This window comes from Aquarana catesbeiana, linkage group LG10 (assembly GCF_042186555.1).
Source record: "Aquarana catesbeiana isolate 2022-GZ linkage group LG10, ASM4218655v1, whole genome shotgun sequence".
In the NCBI taxonomy this organism is placed as follows: Eukaryota; Metazoa; Chordata; class Amphibia; order Anura; family Ranidae; genus Aquarana; species Aquarana catesbeiana.
This window is the reverse complement of record NC_133333.1, coordinates 79,990,142-80,011,203: the sequence shown is the minus strand read 5'-3', so window position 1 is coordinate 80,011,203 and position 21,062 is coordinate 79,990,142. Positions and strand designations below refer to the sequence as shown.

The following is a 21,062-nucleotide window of genomic DNA, read 5'->3' as shown; positions in this document are numbered from 1 at the left end:
CTCATAAATGTTTGCAATGGACATATACAAGATATACAAAGTTACATAGTTACATAGTAGGTGAGGTTGAAAAAAGACACAAGTCCATCAAGTCCAACCTATGTGTGTGATTATGTGTCAGTATTTCATTACATATCCCTGTATGTTGCGGTCATTCAGGTGATTATCTAATAGTTTCTTGAAGCTATCAATGCTCCCCGCTGAGACCACCACCTGTGGAAGGGAATTCCACATCCTTGCCGCTCTTACAGTAAAGAACCCTCTATGTAGTTTAAGGTTAAACCTCTTTTCTTCTAATTGTAATGAGTGGCCACGAGTCTTATTAAACTCTCTTCTGCGAAAAAGTTTTATCCCTATTGTGGGGTCACCAGTACAGTATTTGTAAATTGAAATCATATCCCCTCTCAAGCGTCTCTTCTCCAGAGAGAATAAGTTCAGAGCTCGCAACCTTTCCTCATAACTAAGATCCTCCAGACCCTTTATTAGCTTTGTTGCCCTTCTTTGTACTCACTCCATTTCCAGTACATCCCTCCTGAGGAATGGTGCCCAGAACTGGACAGCATACTCCAGGTCCAGTCATAAGATAAATCCTAGGATACAAAAAGGTTAGAAAGAAAGAAAAAAACAGAGATTCCAGTATACATTACGCAGACAGCATATCCCCTAGATGGTCTCGGGCTGGACAGTTTCAAAACCATTTAGCCCTCTCTCTTTTATATGCATTCTCCACCAATCAACAGATGCAACATATTGATTGGGTCAGAGATGTCCCAAAGTCTGGTTTGCTACATTTTGAAGCCTCTTTGCCAATTGGTTTACAGACGCCTTAAATTCTGATTGGTCAAATCTGAAGCTGTCTGAAAGTTCATGCTCGGACATTGCTGTTACATTGCGACCCCCTCGGTGCCTAACAGTCTATGAATTAATGAACAATCTCCTTTGATCTCCCAGCCCAAACAGTCCCGACAGTAGTATGTTAATAGCCCCCTGGTGAGTTGATTACCACCTGGGGACCTTTCCACCCGTGTATTGGAAGCATGTTAATGGCCCCCTGAAGAATGAATGCCTTAAGGTCTGCCAATACCCTTTGATCCAATCAACACCTGGAGGGCTTCTCGGGTTCACATCAATGTAACTACATTCCTTAAGGTGAGCTATATTCTATCATGATATTAAGAAACATATACCCATATATAAAATATATATACCCACACATAGATACACACATATACACGTAAATATAAATATATATATATATATATATATATATATATATATATATATATATATATACACACATACATACATCCTATGGGGCAAGGCAGTTTAAATTGGAGTCCTTGCAATGGTCCACTTGAATCTCATTGATATAAATATGATATCCAATATCTCCATCACAGACACGCTTGGCCTTTTTTTCGGCAGCTGGCCGTGTTGAGCCGCAACATGCGGAAGACTTCTCCTTACTCCTCATCAGCTGGGATCTCCAACCCCACTATACCTTCAGTCCTCTCTGAGACCTGCACTGAGAGGAATGAAGGTGTAGAATTAGGTGTATCACAGCCAAGTGCCTAAGGTGGGGCGTGTAATTACAATTTTTGATGCAATTCTTTGCAGCAGGGCTAGTTCCTGTGCTCCAACTAGAGTATCTGTGAGGGGTTGTAGTGTTGTGGCACCAGTGCCTAAGGCCCAATTTTTCAGCCCCTGTTTAACAGGGGCGTGTAATTACAATTTTTGATGCAATTCTTTGCAGCAGGGTTAGTTCCTCAAACATCAAAGACCAAACATTTACCCACATTCACAGATTCAGAGAACAAACTGCAATGGAGGATAGAGGAATTAGAAACACAGATTACACAGATCAAAAGGACTAAATACCTCTGTGATGTGGATGATTACCAGAGCAATACAGTTTATGAGTGGGGGAGGAGGAGTAGAAGCTTCAGCTCTACACCACGATCTATTCTCAGGAGAAAACACAGATCTGCTAGTATAATTAAGAAAGTGGGCTTCAGCTCACCAGAGGCATCGGATTCCTTATCTGAAGATACAGCTGAGGGAGATGGTCTGTCCCTGTCTGACACTACTGCAGCTCTGAAAACATCTACTCCCTGAATCTCTTCAGACAAGGTTTTTTCTGGTGGAAGTGTTAACCCCGAGGGGTCAAAAAATGCTGTGTCTGCAACATACTATCAACAACATACTACCAGCAGCCAAAGAAAAAAAAACAACCAGAAAACAGGACACTGCAAGAAAAGGCAAAGGCGAGGGGGGAAAAGACAGAGATTGGCGATATCCACAGAGAAAAAAGAAATAAAAAGTGAATTATCAACCATTACCTCAGTAGTTAATTTAACGGATGAGGTTTTTGACTGATTCTGAATTATCTCTATTGTCACGTGGTCTATCTTTTTCACCCACCTATCACTTTGATATTTTTAATACCATTTTGGACACCAACAGGTTTGTCAGGAACCTCTTACTGTGGAAACATTTTCAACAGGGAATTGACGAACAGGTGGATGACCCACTGACATCAGAGATGGTGAGTGAATCTGACCAAAACCAATCAATTGCAGAACAAGTTGTTTGCCCGCATGTTTCTTTTATGTTTCAGGATTTATTTGCATCATTAACTTTAGAACAGCTGTATTCAGAATCGCATATGGGCTCCTATGGAGCTTCATGCCTTACATCACAAAATGGGGATACGTTTTTTTACCCTGTGAATGCAAGAAACTCTACTATAGACACTTTTCAGGCTGTAATAGAGGGGGAATTGATACAACTGAAACAACATAGCTCAACATCTAGAAAGACTAATATCTCAAAGCAAGAGAAATAGGCTCTACAGCAATTAAAAGACAATAAAGGGTTAGTGATAAAGGAAGCAGATAAGGGAGTAGCAGTGGTGGTGATGACTAGGGAACAATATAGATCTAAAGCCATTAGACAGCTCAGTGACAGTGACACACATATCTACCCCTGTCGAACAACCCCACTATTGTTTTTCAATCAACTCTTTTGAAACATTTACAGTTGGGCTTTAATATGAGAGTTCTGTCATCCAAAACTGCTGAGTATCTCTATGTGGATAAACCTGTGGTGGCGGTATTCCATTATCTCCCTAAAATTCATAAACTTGACCGTCCCATCCAGGGACGACCAATTGTGGCTGGAATTGGCTCTTTATTTGAGCGTTTGGGAGAATGGCTAGACCGCCACCTACAGCCTTTGGTATACAGATTGCCCGGCTACATCAGAGATACGAGCATAGTCCTATCCCATATCACATCTGTTAAATGGATATCCACCTATGTGTGGGCCACACTAGACGTGAGGGCACTCTATTCGTCAATCCCCCAGAGCGCTGGATTGCAGGCCATCCAATATCATCTTCAACGCTACATCTCCTACTCTCAGGAGCTACAGGAGTTTATTCTGTTAAGTGTTGAGCTTTTATTAAAGCATAATTATTTTTTATTTGATGGCACATATTATGTCCAGCGCTGCGGGGCGTCGATGGGTGCTAGATTCTCACCGTCCATGGCGAACCTCTATATGGGTTGGTGGGAGGAACAAGTTTTTCCCAGCAACCCTTTTGCTAAGCAGATTGTTTGGTATGGTCGTTTCATTGATGACCTCGTGATGGTGTGGGATGGTGACATTATGGGATTGCATGAATTTTTGAAATTTCTGAATGATAATCAGTTAAATCTACATTTTTCAATTGAGCATGATGTTTCCAGTATCAACTTTTTAGACACCGCCCTAAAGGGTGATCCAACCACAGGTGATGTTTCAACATGCACCTATAGGAAACCTTGCCCTGGTAACACTACGCTTTTTGCAACCAGTTGTCATCCATCCCACACCATCAATGCCATCCTTTATGGGGAGTTTATTTGAGCTAAACGTAACTGTTCAACAAACTCAACCTTTGAACTAGAATATAAGGTCATCCATCAGCGCTTATTGGACCGAGGTTATAACGAATCTGTTATACACCAAGGACTAGAAAGGGTTTTGATGATGGACAGAGAGGAATTACTGTCAGATAAGCCTAAAACTGAGAGAGAGCATAAAAATAAAAATAATAACAAACCTCATCAATCTTACAACTCTAGGAATAGAAAAACGGGTAAACCTATCACATTCGTAACCACATTTTCCCAAGAATATAATCAAATAGTCAGAATAATAAAAAAGAATCTGCCAATATTACATACAGATAAAGATTTGAATGAAATTCTGCAAGCAGGTTGCCTTTTTTCTAGCCGACGTGCGCCCACACTGGGGACTGCACTATCACCTAGTCTATTTTCATCCAAACAATGCCAATCCACCTGGCTCTCCCATCCTGGCAGTTACTCTTGTAATATAAAAACCTGTAGGTACTGTTATGCCCTGTACACACGGTCGGATTTTCCAATGGAAAATGTCCGATCGGAGCGTGTTGTCCGACATTCCGACCGTGTGTGGGCTCCATCGGACATTTTCCATCGGATTTTCCGACACACAAAGTTTGAGAGCAGGCTATAAAATTTTCCGACAACAAAATCTGATCGCGTCAATTCCAACCATGTGTGTGGCCAGTTCCGATGCACAAAGTGCCACGCATGCTCAGGAGAAATTCCGAGACGGAACAGCTCGGTCTGGTAAAATTAGCGTTCGCAATGGATACAGCACTTTCGTCATGCTACAATGTAAAAAATGGTTTAATACAGCGCACTCTCTTCTTCTTTATAATGTGAGAAGAATGAAGTAGTTTTGCTGCTCATATTCACACAGACTTCTCACAAACTTCTTTCTTTATTATTTATCGGGATTCCCTCAATATTTTTGTGTGTGTTTTGTGTGTCAAGTTACCACAACACCATTGATATCTTATATTATTTAATCTCAAGAAGGTTGCTTGGTGTTGGTGTCCCTTGTTAATTTCACATTGTATTTTTGAAATGTACCTGAATCCTCACAAACAAACTGTCCTTTTTTAAGGAAAACACACATAGGCAAGTATAATTGAAACAAAAAATCCTTTATTAAGGGCTCAGAACCAAAGAAGGAGGCAACGCTGGATAAACAGCAGAAATTGGCGAAGCCTTGGACCCCCAGAGCAGACATCAATTATTTAACATCAAAATTGGTGGCCTGAGGAGTCCATATCTAAGGGAGTGCAGTCTGGTCCAGAAGTCCCAGAGATCCGGAAAGCAGCAGATGACATCTGTGTCCCCAGGCTGTGGTACTACAAGAGGCTGCATCTTTTGCCAAACCAGACTGGACCCAGGGTCATCACTTTCTGGTCTTCTTTCCACGCTTCCTTCCTGGCTGTGGCTCTGGTGTTGGAGATGTGGCAGGAGGAGGAGTAGGACCTGGAGGAGGAGGAGGAGGAGGAGGAGTAGTAGGACCTGGAGGAGGAGGAGGAGGAGTAGTAGGACCTGAAGGAGGAGAAGGACTATGTGTGAGGTCACAAATGTGGGTAGCAGATGTTATTTGGCCCCTCAACCCCTTATTGAGAGCTTCCAAAATTAAGGACTCACACAGGAGTCATTGGCCCTCCTCCATCTGCAGCATTTTGCAGGCAGTTATGCAAGCAAAGTCCTCCCCCACACTGTGGGGGGTTCGCAGGGCCTCTGTAGCCTTCCAAAAGAGGCCTATGGCAGCCTCCTCCAGGTTACTCCTCTTCCTGCCACTTTGTCTTTGAAGGTGTAGGGTAGGGACCTGGATATCAGGCAGCCTGCTTGGCCCGGCCACCTCCTGGCTGAGACTTCCCTGTGTATGAAAAAGGGACATGGTTTTAGTTTTTGCATCATCAATCACAATCATTTAGAAGAATGCTATACCTGGCTGAAGCTGGGCTCCTCCACATGTTGCTGCCTGGAAGGCCCAGGTTGGGCATCAGAAGCCTCAGCTGGGGGGGAAGGAAGCGTGGAAGGAAGATTGGAGAGTGCTGGCCTGGGTTCAGTCTGACCTGCCAGAAAATGCAGCCTGTCATAGTACCACAGCCTGGGGACATAAATGTCATCTGCAGCTCCTGATCTCTGGGAATCCTGGACCTTCTTGTGCTCCCTTAGATAAGTGCTCCTCAGGCCACCAATTAGGATCTTCAAATAGGTGATGTCTGCCATGGGGATCACCGTCTTCACAAATTCCAGCAATTGATCCAGCGCTGCCTTCCTCTTTGTTTGGTTCTTATATTCAGGGTGGTTTATCTCCCACAGACAAGGCAGCTCCCTGAACATATCAATGAATATGGGCATAAATTCCTCATCTTTAAATAGATCCATTTTCACTGCAAGACACAACACAAGACAAACCCTAATGTCAGCCTAAAGTCTTCTAAACTTGTGCAAATACAGGCCTCAATCTAGAAGCAGTATAGGCACAATGTTAAATCTTACCTTTGTTATCATGATCGGCGCCTCCGTTACGCCTTCCTCCGCTCACAGATCGTACGTACTACGCACGCGTGTTACGCTTTATAGACACTGCGCATGCACAAAACTCCGCCCGCCCCTGACGTTCTTTCTAGTCTATTCCCTGCCCCTTCTCGTTCGGCGCAGTGGGGAAGAGCACATGGCGGAGTAAGAGCAGGTGTCTGATATTTACACCAAAGAGGAGGAGGAGGAGGAAAGCCCGGAGCCAGAAACGTCCCGATCCAGAAGGAGACGATTTAAGGCATCAAATATGTCCTTTGGGGAGATGTTGGAGATGGTCGACATAATGAAAAGGGCCGACTGTGACGGGAAGTATGGACCTTACCCCAACCCCAATGTCAGAAAGGCCAAGATCATGGCGAAAGTGGTCAAAAGTCTGCACCGGAATTTCGGGGTACGACGATCGAAAGATCAGCTCAGGAAGCGGTGGTCGGACCTGAAATTACGAGAACACGAGCAGTACAGAAAAATCCGGAGAGTGCTGCAAAAAAGTAAGTAGTTGTCCTGTGTTCCTAGTCTTTTTGTCTTTATTACGTTCGTGCTGATCCATGTGCTTTTCTTAACTGTTAATCCAGTTTAAAATGTTAACTTTCATGTTCATGGGCACATTATTCGTTCGTATCAAACATTTTTCTTTCAGCCTATAAAACACCATTGTTTGGGCCATATGCATTTGCCAACATTTTTTAGGGCCTACTTGTCTGAAACTAATTTGGTTGTGTAGATGTGTTTGTTAATAGAATGAAATGCAAACTAGATTCTGTGTAAGGAGAGGACACTCAGCAGCTGTTTAGACATCTGGACGCTGGAGCACTAGTGTGGGACACAAGAACACCCTTTTTATTAGGGGGCCCACACAGGTGCTCCAGTGTATACTATAGGGGTGTCTCCATCTGTGAAGCTTGTACAAAACAGGTAAAGTATTGAAGCTTGACAAAGGACACTAAAAATTCTACATCTTGAAACTCAAGACAAAACAGACAATTGTACCCCACTTCCAAGCAATTTTTTTTATATTTATAGTTCTGCCATCAAATATCTGTGTGCTAAGTATACCATTTTTTTATTACATAGGGGAAAAAAGACTCGGTGGACACCCCTCATCCGAGAAGACCAGAGACCCCCCACCTCTGGAAGAAGGGGAAATCCCCCAAAGACAAGAAAAGCAGGAGGAGGAAGACGTGGTGTAAATTGGCACCACAACAGGTGAGTGTCTGTGACCACAGGCTCAGGTAAGAGATGGATGCCTGCATATTTATAATACGTGTTTTTTTTTTTGGTTTCTATCTTTTTAGGTGATCGTGATGTTGTGGATCCAGGGCATTTCACCTCAGAAAGTGCACAGATCCTAATTGGGGAGATCATGGGGGGTAATAGGGACTTGGAAAACATCAAGAAAAGCATCAATGATGTTCTTCAAAAAAATAAGAACATCATTGATGTTTTTGGGAGAGTGCTACAATTTTAACATTTTTTGTCTAATTGGAGAAAAGCCAAATTTTGAGGATGCACACAGTGTGTCAACATGTGCTATCTGCCATCACGGGAGATTAATGGACGCGTTTTGGGGGTGCAACCCCTTCCTCAATAATAAAGTAGCTGAGAGGAAGGTGTGGCTCCCCCAAAACACGTCCCTTGATCCCCCATGATGGCAGCTAGCACATGTTGACATTCGGCTATCTGTGTGCATCTTCAAAATTTGGCTTTTCCGGGGGTGACTTAACCCCATCTGAACGCAATATCAAACACAGCTCCTATATACTCATGTCTGATATTGCCTTCAAGTTCTACCAAATGTGAACTTTGTAAGTTCAAGATTTGTGTCTTTCTTGTTGGTGTTAAACATGCCTGTTTTATCTTAAATGGACATTTCTACTTTTTCTAATGTGACCCCAAAAATTGTTATACAACAAACATGTTGGTTTGTTTTAAAAACCTTTTCTAAATGCACATGTGATTGTGCAGGTATTAAAAAGATTGTTAATCAAGAATGTGTGGATTATTGTTTCAACGCTCCAAAACTTTTGTTGTGCTCTAATTGGTGTTTTCAGTGACAATGGGGGTTATTTCCTAAGGGCAAATCTACTTTGCACTCCAAGTGCAGTTTCAAGTGCACTTGGAGTGCAAAGTGTCTTTGCCTTTAGTAAATAACACCCAACAATGCTTTGTATAAGGTTGCACAATCGCGCCATTTTCAGGACTCACACATTGTCTGGCATATTGATAGCCCCCCTACCCGCAAAGAATTCAAGGTATCTTAGCCGGACATCACGGCACTCAGGGAGGGCAAGCCAGGACTTTCAAGCGCCGTCAGGGTTGGTTCATTTTGAATTCCGGCCTCAGGCCCAACTGAGCCAGCATAGTTGGCAGAATGTTGCCATAAAAAGTTGTGTAGAACACAGCACGCCAGGATAATATGATTCAGTTTGTACTCCGCCGTGTGTATGGGTGTAAGAAATAGGCGGAACCGGCTGGCCATGATTCCAAACGTGTTTTCCACCACTCTTCTGGCTCTGGCCAGCCGGTAATTAAAAACCCTCTGGTCCGGGGTGAGGGTCCTCATCAGGAATGGCCGCATAAGATGGTCCCCCAGCGCAAAGTCTTCATCCGCAATGAAGACGAATGGGAGTCCTTCCACATTGTCTTCTGGAGGTGGCAAGTCCAAGCTGCCATTCTGGAGATGCCTGTAGAACTCTGTCTGGGCGATGACTCCACCATCTGACATCCAGCCATTCTTCCCCACGTCCACATACAGGAACTCATAAGTAGCCGACACCACCGCCAACATCACAATACTATTGAACCCCTTGTAATTATAATAGTATGACCCCGAGTTGGGTGGTGGGATGATGTGGATGTGTTTCCGATCAATTGCCCCTCCGCAGTTAGGAAAGTCCCACCGCTGGGCAAAGTGGGAGGCCACAGTCTGCCATTCCTGTGGTATGGAAGGAAACTGTTGAGGAAAACAAAAAAAATTAGTCTTTTTGCACATAAACATGGAAAGCAGATTAGACACAAACATTCTTGGCCAACATCAAGATAACATTTTATTTATGGGAATTTTTAAACACCAAAGTATAAGGTACACCTATTATATCCCCCCCCCCCCTCTCCTGGGCCATTTCTAACATTATAGGGAGGGGGGGAGCTCTTGGACAGGTAACCTTCTCAACTTCATTGAGAGATGAATGCCTAAATAATGGGTATTGCTTTGAACAGCCCCTCCTTAGTTACACTATTGGCAGCCCACTGGACAGGTAAGAAGTGTCATAATACAAAGATATAAATACACACTGTACACATTTGAGCACATTTGGACATTCTGCTATTACCTATCAAGATAATAATAGGATAAACAAACTTTAAACAGTACCATTTGAAAGTATACAGGCAGGCCCTTGCACTACATGCTTTGGGGAATTCATCCATACATCTGACCACAAAAGAGATGGGTATAGTGTGTATGGGTTTGGCAAAGCCAGCAGATAGATGATTGAGGATAGATAGAGAATTGTTATCAGCTGACTTAGCAGTTGGGGGGAGGGAGGGTTCCAAATGATTTGGGGACCCCCCCAAAAAAACCTCTGGCACTCTGCCTGAATTTAAAGCACAAATCACATTTAAAAACATTTTAGGGGGTGTTTGTGGTAAAGCACTACTATGGAGCTGATAAAATACATTGTTAAGTGACTACATGAGGTGAATATAGAACCAAGAGACCATGCTGGGGAGGTAAGTGAAGGCAAATATGTATGAAGGAGAAAAAAAATAATTACATAAAAATCCAGCATGAATGAGGACAAAGGGGTCATTCACAGCATATTACAATCATGGTAATTAGGGAATGAGGAAAGAAATACAATATATTAGCAAACATTAAATACAATAAAATGTGATGTTCAAGGATAAAAATCTTACCTTCATATACTCCTTCTGCAGGACCTGTATGATGGCAGAACAGGTCTCTGGGATAATGATCCCCAGAGCCTGGGGGGAGATGCCTGTCGAGAACTTCAAGTCCTGCAGGCTTCTTCCCATCGCTAAGTACCGCAGGGTGGCGACTAGCCTCTGCTCCGGAGTGATGGCTTGCCCCATGCAGGTATCCTGCCTGCTGATATAGGGGGTCAGCAAAGCCAACAAAAGGTGAAAAACGGGGTCCGTCATCTGGAGAAAGTTCCTGAAATCATCAGGATTATTCTCACGGATCTCACGGAGCAAAGGCATATGACAGAACTGGTCACGCTGGAGCAACCAATTCTTGGTCCATAAACTCCTCCCCACCGTGTTCATGGACTGGACTTGTGTCAAGGTCAGGACCCCAACACCAAGCCCCCGCACAGCACGAACTCTATGAGGTGTACGTATACGCAACATGGCTAGAAAACGGTCGGCTGCTCAGAACAAAGTAACAGAACGCACTGAAGAACAGCAAGGCCTGTGAAGAGCGACCTGAAAACCAGTAACGAACAAACAAGAACACAATGACAAAGTCATGCATAGCTTGCTTGCACGCAGGGCCGGTGCTACCACTAGGCGAACTAGGCAACCGCCTAGGGCGCACTGCCGCCTAGGGCGCAGCCTTGACCGCTGGTTTCCCTACTTTCCGCCGGGAGCTTGTCAGTGCCTAGTTCTCCATAGTCCAGCATGCGGAGGGCGCGCACAGTGACAGCATACTAGCACGGCCGGCCGCCTCAGCTCCACTTACACACACAGAGCGGCATGTTCGTGGGCGCTCCGCCCCCCCCAGTCTACCTTCACTTCCCGGGCCGTTTCTCATTGTTTACTGAAGGGGAGGAGCGAGGGAAGTGTGGGAATCCCTTCCCAATAACGGGGGAGGCCGTCCCGCTCCGGGGCAGGAACATTTGACAGGTGACTATACGTACGCCGCCATCCTGCCTCTATGCGACGCTCACTTGAGCCCTGGGACAGAACAACACACTGGTAGCCATTGGCCACGCCCACCACCACACGGAACGCCCACCCCTGCTATCGATTGCCCGTGGATCCACAAGCATGCGACTCCATGATTGGCTGCTCTGATGGGCTGTTTATTGCTGACATAGGATTCCATGCAACGCGCCTGCCTCTTGAGAAGCTGGCACTAACAGCCAACACAGTGAGTGAAGTTCTTGCACCTGTCACACTGGCCCCCCACCACCACCTGTCACACTGACCCCCCCACCTGTCACACTGACCCCCCCACCTGTCACACTTCCCCCTACCTGTCAAACTGCCCCCTCCACCTGTCACACTGGCCCCTCACCTGTCATACTGGCCCCTCACCTGTCACACTGGCTGCCCACCTGTCACACTGCCCCCCACCACCACCTGTCAAACTGCCCCCCCTCCACCTGTCACACTGGCCCCCCACCCCCACCTGTCACACTGACCCCCCCACCTGTCACACTGGCCCCCCACCTGTCACACTGGCCCCCCCACCTGTCACACTGGCCCCCCCACCTGTCACACTTCCCCCTACCTGTCAAACTGCCCCCTCCACCTGTCACACTGGCCCCTCACCTGTCTGGCCCCCCACCTGTCACACTGGCTGCCCACCTGTCACACTGCCCCCCACCACCACCTGTCAAACTGCCCCCCCTCCACCTGTCACACTGGCCCCCCACCCCCACCTGTCACACTGGCCCCCCACCTATCACCCCCCCCACCTGTCACACTCTCCCCCACCTATCACACTTGGATTTGGATGTCTCTTTGCTGGATTTTTTATGTCTCTTTGGATTGGGATGTCTTTTTTATGTGGGGATGTCTCTTTGCTGGATTGGGCTGTTTTTCTTTTCTTCTTTCTTTCTTTTTTTTTGCTGGATTGGGCTGTCTGAATGAAAAGAAATGTAGCAGTTTTATATTTAGATGTTTTAATATTTTCTACAGGTTTTAAAATGGTAGTTTTAATTTTAAATTTTTTTTTTGGAGGGGGGGGGGCGCAAGTAGCTGGTCTTGCCTAGGGTGCAAAATAATCTAGCACCGGCCCTGCTTGCACGCACTGAAGAGCAGATACAAACCCACAAGCACAAACTGAACAGCAGAAAACAATCTGAAAACCACGAGTCTGAAAAAGCACGAATCGTCTCTCACCAAACTTTTACTAACACGAGATTAGCAAAAGGAGCCCAAAGGGTGCCGCGCTTGGTTCTGAACTGGCCTTTTCTAGTCTTGTCGTACGTGGTTTACGTCACCACGTTCTTGTCGATCGGAAATTCCGACAACTTTGTGCGACCGTGTGTACGCAAAACAAGTTGGAGCCAACATCCGTCGGAAAAAATCCTAGGATTTTGTTGTCGGAATGTCCGATCAATGTCCGACCGTGTGTACGGGGCATTACTTGTGTGATCTGGGTAAAACATTTGTTGCCACTGCTACAGGTGAAGAGTTTACTATACAGCAATACATCAACTGTGGCACAAACTATGTAATTTACCTGATCACCTGTATTTCATGCAGCCTCCAATATGTAGGCTGTATCACACGTCCTCTGAGAGCCCGTATAGGGGAACATTACTGTGACACAATTAACCCAAATGCTAGAAATATTTTGAATGCAAAACGTCATTTTAGGGAATGTCACAGGGCGATCTCTCCTCTTTCCGCTTTAGAGGGATAAAACCGCTGTCTCACTCGCCCAGAGGAGGTGACAGGGAGAGAAGGCTACTGGGGAGAGAAGCATGGTGGATTTTTAGATTAAAAACTAGATCGCCTCAGGGGTTAAACCTGAGGTGGAATCTGGATTTGCACTTACATTAAGCTTGCCTCTCCCCAGAGCCTCCTCTCTCTTTTTCTCTTTTCCTCCTCTGGTGTCTTTTTCACATACCTGAATTATTATTTTTATTTTATTTTTTACTTTTTGAATCTAATGTTTTTTGTATTTCATGGTGTGTTTTAATCATGTATATGTGCATGAGTGCATGCATGAGTGTGTGCACACATGTACTTATTATCACTCTAAGGCGTGTGACAAATAGTGGCATACATATGGATCACCCAATATGCAGTATAGCTGATTCCCCTTTTTTGGATAATTGCCTGTAGTCAATTAAGACAATTAATGGGTGGAGCCAGTGATCCTTGGAGCTACTATTTATTTTCAAAGTTTCATGTCTGTAATGTGGTTATGACTAAGGCCTTATAGGCTGATACATAATGAGGTTGGAAGCCTGATCCCCAGTCAGGCGACCAAAAAAGTGGGGGCATATTGGACTATTACGGTACAGTAAATGTTGGTAACAATCTAAAACATATAACAATAGTAGTAAAATTGATAGTTGATTTTATTGATGCAAGGGACAAATCAAAAGTAATGCAATAAAACATGATATAAGTACAAGTATATCACCAATAGAATCATTAGTATACAGTACATTACGACATCTCAGATATCATATTCCTCGACTAGACAAGCCGCTTCATCAGGAGGGAATCTGAAGATAGTTTATTCTGACTAAACAGTCTGAACCTAACAGATAAGAAAACATATAATGAGATTGGCCAAAAGCCAAGAACCATAAAAATAAAATTTATGTTACAGCATCAAAATTAACAAACAGGTAATAAGCAGTACAGGGGGGAAGGGGGACGAATCTGCTTACCCATGTCCCAACAGAGCCCATGCGCAAGGCCCCACCACCTGAGGGTGATCTCCCACGGCGACCTGGGGGGCTACAAAATGATGGGGATAATGAAGATAATATATATTGTAATAAGGTAAACTAAATTGCCACACACGGGACAGGTAAAACATATAGTGATGGTGATGATAATAATAAGAATACAGGGAAGGTGAATAGTGAAGGGTGTGAAAAGTTAGCAAATAAGTTGCAAAGTGCAAGGAATAGGAGGGGATGCATGTGGTGAACAGCGAGGATGGGAACAATTATTGAAAAAATGGTGTAGTGTGGTGTAAAAGTGAGAGTGGCAGGTAGAGAATAAGGACTGGGATGGGGAAGGGAGGAGGAAGGGGAGGGAAAAGGATGGAAAACCAGGAGTGATGGGGGGGGGGGGAGAAGGTGAAAAACGGGAAGGGGGGGAAGAGGAAGCGGGAAAAGGGGGGGAGGGGGGAGGGGAGAGGGGAGAGGGGAGAAAAGGGGCAAGGAGGGAAGGGATGTGACCGTGTGAGATTGTGCAGTGAAAATGGGCATAAGGATACCTGATGCTGATATGAGCATAGAAGGTTTCGGGGGGAGGCGCACTGCCAAAGGTTAGTGCCAAAGTAAGGTAGAAGGGAGGATACTGGGGACTGCAAGCGACGGGCGAACACATAGCAAGGCATGTTCACCCCAGCCTGGAGCATCTAGAAGAAAGACACGGTATACAATATAACCAATGCTGGTGCCCTGGGATGCGGGACTTACATATAAAGATAAGCTTGGTAATCCCATCAAACCTACCATTGGCTGGCTAGCGTACACAAACCCAGGGACCCGAGGCCGGACCGTCAAACAAACAGGCAAAGCCTGCAATTTGTAGCTCCCGACCCTGCGACGCTGTGTCACACGCCGGTAGGACGCCGGCGCATGACGTCACAGGGTCAGAGGTCCCACACAGCGCGCGCGATGTAGTCGCGCGCGCACGCATGCGCACCTGCCCTACGGCCACAGGAACAAGTCCCAGCCAGGATCAGTGCAAGAGGAGGGGGCGGTCCCGCTTCCAAGACCGACCCATCCACCAGGGACCTCACCAGGCCGCCGTGGGAAAGCACAGGGGGAGGGGCCCGCGCCGGTGCCCCAGTCGGGAACAGGGGAAGGGGAAGCAGAGGGTCCCAATACAACAGAAGTATGAAACGAAAAAAGGAGATTATTCAAACATAACCAAGGAGATAGATGAAATTAAAATAACATAGAAAACATGAATAAGTAAATAGGGATTGATAAATACCCTAAAAAAACGGTGCAGTAACCCCCCCCGAGACCTAAACCCATGGAACCTAACTGCATAAAAAATGCATAAAGTTAAGAAGGGCCAGGGACAAAAACCACATGATTGGGTAGAACCATGTGAATAATAAGGCGGGTAGCCAAAATAATAGTGCCGGGCAAAACTAATGGGCATCTGTCTCGGAGGGTTGCATCGGGGCTAATTGTTGAAAAACAATGGCAATATAAGGGGGTAATGAATTGTATAATAGGAGGCCCCCCCCAGAGGACACAGACCATATGTGTCAATGGGGGTTAATTAAAAATGAGGGGTGGGACAAAAAAAAAAAATTATTTTTATGGTTCTTGGCGTTTGGCCAATCTCATTATATGTTTTCTTATCTGTTAGGTTCAGACTGTTTAGTCAAAATAAACTATCTTCAGATTCCCTCCTGATGAAGCGGCTTATCCGCGAAACTAGTCGAGGAATATGATATCTGAGATGTCGTAATGTACTGTATACTAATGATTCTATTGGTGATATACTTGTACTTATATCATGTTTTATTGCATTACTTTTGATTTGTCCCTTGCATCAATAAAATCAACTATCAATTTTACTACTATTGTTATATGTTTTAGATTGTTACCAACATTTACTGTACCGTATAGTCCAATATGCCCCCACTTTTTTGGTCGCCTGACTGGGGATCAGGCTTCCAACCTCATTATGTATTGATTTCTGGATGATGGTACGTGTTTATTATTATTTTTGTTACTCTAACTTTTTACTATAGAGGCCACTCGCTTAGTCGTATACATTGGGTGGATAACACACCTGGCACTATGTCGAGTGGGATGTCTGGGTGAGCTGTCTGAGTGGACATGGCCTTGAGCTGCCCTCCACCTTACTGACCCCAGTTGTCCCACCCCTCATTTTTAATTAACCCCCATTGACACATATGGTCTGTGTCCTCTGGGGGGGCCTCCTATTATACAATTCATTACCCCCTTATATTGCCATTGTTTTTCAACAATTAGCCCCGATGCAACCCTCCGAGACAGATGCCCATTAGTTTGGCCAGGCACTATTATTTTGGCTACCCGCCTTATTATTCACATGGTTCTACCCAATCATGTGGTTTTTGTCCCTGGCCCTTCTTAACTTTATGCATTTTTTATGCAGTTAGGTTCCATGGGTTTAGGTCTCGGGGGGGTTACTGCACCGGTTTTTTAGGGTATTTATCAATCGCTATTTACTTATTCATGTTTTCTATGTTATTTTAATTTCATCTATCTCCTTGGTTATGTTTGAATAATCTCCTTTTTTCGTTTCATACTTCCGTTGTATTGGGACCCTCTGCTTCCCCTTCCCCTGTTCCCGACTGGGGTGCCGGCGCGGGCCCCTCCCCCTGTGCTTTCCCACGGTGGCCTGGTGAGGTCCCTGGTGGAGGGGTTGGTCTCGGAAGCGGGACCGCCCCCTCCTCTTGCACTGATCCTGACTGGGACTTGTTCCTGTGGCCGTAGGGCGGGTGCGCGTGCCCACGCGCTGTGTGGGACCTCTGACCCTGTGACGTCATACACCGGCGTCCTACCGGCGTGTGACACAGCGTCGCAGGGTCGGGAGCTACAAATAGCAGGCTTTGCCTGTTTGACGGTCAAGCCTCGGGTCCCCGGGTTTGTGTACGCTAGCCAGCCAATGGTAGGTTTGATGGGATTACCAAGCTTATCTTTATATGTAAGTCCCCGCATCCCAGGGCACCAGCATTGGTTATATTGTATACCGTGTCTTTCTTCTAGATGCTCCAGGCTGGGGTGAACATGCCTTGCTATGTGTTTGCCCGTCGCTTGCAGTCCCCAGTATCCTCCCTTCTACCTTACTTTGGCACTAACCTTTGGCAGTGCGCCTCCCCCCGGAACCTTTTATGCTCATATCAGCATCAGGTATACTTATACCCATTTTCACTGCACAATCTCACACGGTCACATCCCGTTCCTCCTTGCCACTTTTCTCCCCTGTGACAAACCTAGCCGGAAAAGAGGCTTTGGAGGGGACTGAATGCAAGCCTTCTGCAAACCAATGTTCTATTATGTTTGTCTGCCTTGGATCACAGGATGTGTATTGCATTGGAGGGTTTGTGTTTGTCTGTCTTTGATCACAGGATGTGTATTGCATTGGAGGGTTTGTGTTTGTCTGCCTTGGATCACAGGATGTGTATTGCATTGGAGGGAGGGGGGATTCTTCCAACAGCTCTCCCTGCTAACACTGTGTACTGATGAGACGTTAAACACACCTGACCTGTGTGTCCATTGTCATTGGACAGTTTAACCCGCCCTCTTTTCCAAGGGTGGGGGGGAAAGAGTCTCTGAGTTATTTTATCTGTTGTGTCCATGTGTTATAATAAATGAGTTGATTCCTGCTTGGAACCTGAAGACAGAGCCGTGTCTCGTTTTTGGGGTGGATTATTTTTATGGGTTCCTTGTTCGGCTGATTGGAGTGTTCGGTAGCTGCCTTTGTGTTTGGGTATGAAATGTCCTAAACGACTTTAACCCCTTTCATACTCGGGGTGTCGTTACATCCCCTCCCCCCTTTCCCCCCCTCCCCCCCTTTTCCCGCTTCCTCTTCCCCCCTTCCCGTTTTTCACCCCCCCCCCCTTCCCCCCCCTCCACTCCTGGTTTTCCATCCTTTTCCCTCCCCTTCCTCCTCCCTTCCCCATTCCAGTCCTTATTCTCTACCTGCCACTCTCACTTTTACACCACACTACACCATTTTTTCAATAATTGTTCCCATCCTCGCTGTTCACCACATGCATCCCCTCCTATTCCTTGCACTTTGCAACTTATTTGCTAACTTTTCACCCCCTTCACTATTCACCTTCCCTGTATTCTTATTATTATTATCATCACCATCACTATATGTTTTACCTGTCCCGTGTGTGGCAATTTAGTTTACCTTATTACAATATATAATATCTTCATTATCCCCTTCATTCTGTAGCCCCCCAGGTCGCCGTGGGAGATCACCCTCTGGTGGTGGGGCCTTGCGCATGGGCTCTGTTGGGACATGGGTAAGCAGATTCGTCCCCCTTCCCCCCTGTACTGCTTATTACCTGTTTGTTCATTTTGATGCTGTAACATAAATTTTATTTTTATGGTTCTTGGCTTTTGGCCAATCTCATTATATGTTTTTTTATCTGTTAGGTTCAGACTGTTTAGTCAGAATAAACTATCTTCAGATTCCCTCCTGATGAAGCGCCTTGTCCGCTAAACTAGTCGAGGAATATGATATCTGAGATGTCGTAATGTACTGTATACTAATGATTCTATTGGTGATATACTTGTACTTATATCATGTTTTATTGCATTACTTTTGATTTGTCCCTTGCATCAATAAAATCAACTATCAATTTTACTACTATTGTTATATGTTTTAGATTGTTACCAACATTTACTGTACCGTAATAGTCAAATATGCCCCCACTTTTTTGGTCGCCTGACTGGGGATCAGGCTTCCAACCTCATTATGTATTGATTTCTGGATGATGGTACGTGTTTATTATTATTTTTGTTACTCTAACTTTTTACTATAGAGGCCACTCGCTTAGCCTTATAGGCTGAAACGCGTCAACTGTTGTTCTTTGCGTTTGGCCACTGTGGCTTGTCTATAAATATTATACTTCTTAAGAGCAATCACCAGAGTGCGGATAATCTTTTCCCCATTTACCTACTCAGCCAGCGACTGTGGATCGAGCACCTGGGATCTCTGCTTTCTATGTGATGTATGGGTATTAGCACTGATTTTTTTGTTTATATTCTAGTTCCTGCACTCCAACTAGAGTATCTTTGAGGGGTTGCAGTGTTGTGGCACCAGCACCAGTGCCTAAGGCCCAATTTTTCAGCCCCTGTTTATCAGGGGCGTGTAATTACAATTTTTAATGCAATTCTTTCCAGTAGGGCTAGTTCCTGCGCTCCAACTAGAGTATGTGTGAGGGGTTGCAGTGTTGTGGCACCAGTGCCTAAGGCCCAATTTTTCAGCCCCTGTTTAACAGGGGTGTGTAATTACAATTTTTGATGCAATTCTTTGCAGCAGGGCTAGTTCCTGTGCTCCAACTAGAGTATCTGTGAGGGGTTGCAGTGTTGTGGCACCAGCACCAGTGCCTAAGGCCCAATTTTTCAGCCCCTGTTCAACAGGGACATGTAATTTGAATTCTTGATCTAATATTTCACAGCAGGGCCCGTTTCTGCGCCCACCAAGAGTATCTGTGAGGGCTTACAGTGTTGTGGCACCAGCACCACCACCACCAAAGGCCCAATTTTTCTGCCCCTGTTCAACAGGGGCATGTAATTACAATTCTTGATCTAATATTTCACAGCAGGGCCCTGTGAGGGCTTACAGTGTTGTGGCCATAACAACACCTAAGGCCCAAATTTCTGCTGAGTATATAGGGCAGGCCCCTACTTTCAAACATCCAACTTCCAAACGACTCCTACTTGCAAACGGAAGGAGTCGGACAACAGGAAGTGAGATGAAATCTACCCCTAGGAAGGGAAATTCTCTCCTGTAAGAGTTAATATGGGAAAAACTTTTCTCCTTTACACTGATGCTTTATCACCAATCCCTTTTTCACTAAAAACCCCAAATGTTCAAAAAACATTTGTCATTGGGACAAAAAGTGAGGTGAAATTTTCTGAACAGGAGCACAGACAGCAAAACAAATGTCATAGGGGTGATAACCCTTCCCTATGTTTTCCAAAAAGCTTAAAATAAATTTTTTGGCTGGAGTTAAACACGTTAAAAATGTACCAGTTCAAAATTACAAACAGATTCTACTTAACAACAAACCTACAGTCCCTGTCTTGTTTGCACCACCTGTATACTGCTGTTCAGAGTATATAGGCCCTGGGGGCCCCACACCTTTCCTTTTTTAATTTGGGTGCGGGGTTCCCCTTAATATCCATACAAGACCCAAAGGGCCTGGTAATGGACTGGGGGGTACCCATGCCGATTTTCATCCATATTGCAGGGACCCGACATTACATTAAAGCCGCAAGCAGTTTTAAATGACTTTTATTCCTTTAAAAATGTCATTTTGTGCAGGGACTGTTCTAAGCACGTGAAACACTTTAAAGGCATACTATAGACACCCCCCAGTTTTGATATTTAAAGGAATATTTCACTTTTTTTTTTTTTACTTTAAGCATCATTAAAATCACTGCTCCCGAAAAAACTGCCGTTTTTAAAACTTTTTTTTGCATTGATACATGTCCCCTGGGGCAGGACCCGGGTCCCCAAACCCTTTTTAGGACAATACCATGCAAATTAGCCTTTAAAATGAGCACTTTTGATTTTGAACGTTCGTGTTCCATAGACGTCAATGGGGTTCTAGCGTTCGTGCAAATTTTCGGTCCGTTCGCAGTTTCTGGTGCGAACCGAACCGGGGGTGTTCGGCTCATCCCTAACCAGGATATCCAAAGATTCCACTCATACAGAAGCACCCTATATACTTTCCACTTTTATTGCCCAGGATTATCAGATTGGGTAGAGCAAGTCTGTATGTTTGCATAGCACCTGCTCCTTGCAAAAGGCAACCCCCGGAACAAACTACACCCATGACTACTTATAATTGATTTCCTGAAAGTGACAGATTCCTCTTCTGGAATCTGCTATGCTCTTGTGTTCATGGACCACTTTTCCAAATTTGCTGTTGTTGTGCCTACCAGGGATCAAACTGCTGTTACAACAGCTAGGCTTTTTTTAAAT

General features: G+C 45.0%; 1 long non-coding RNA gene across 1 annotated transcript in view; it reads left to right on the top strand.

Annotated features, from left to right (window-relative positions):
* Positions 1–1,649: 1,649 nt before the first annotated feature.
* The window catches only part of LOC141110043 (uncharacterized), a 144,248-nt gene continuing 124,835 nt past the window's right edge, over positions 1,650–21,062 (top strand). The window contains exon 1 of the long non-coding RNA XR_012236219.1: positions 1,650–2,545. This is a non-coding gene — a long non-coding RNA (uncharacterized lncRNA). The remainder of the gene's footprint in view (positions 2,546–21,062) is intronic.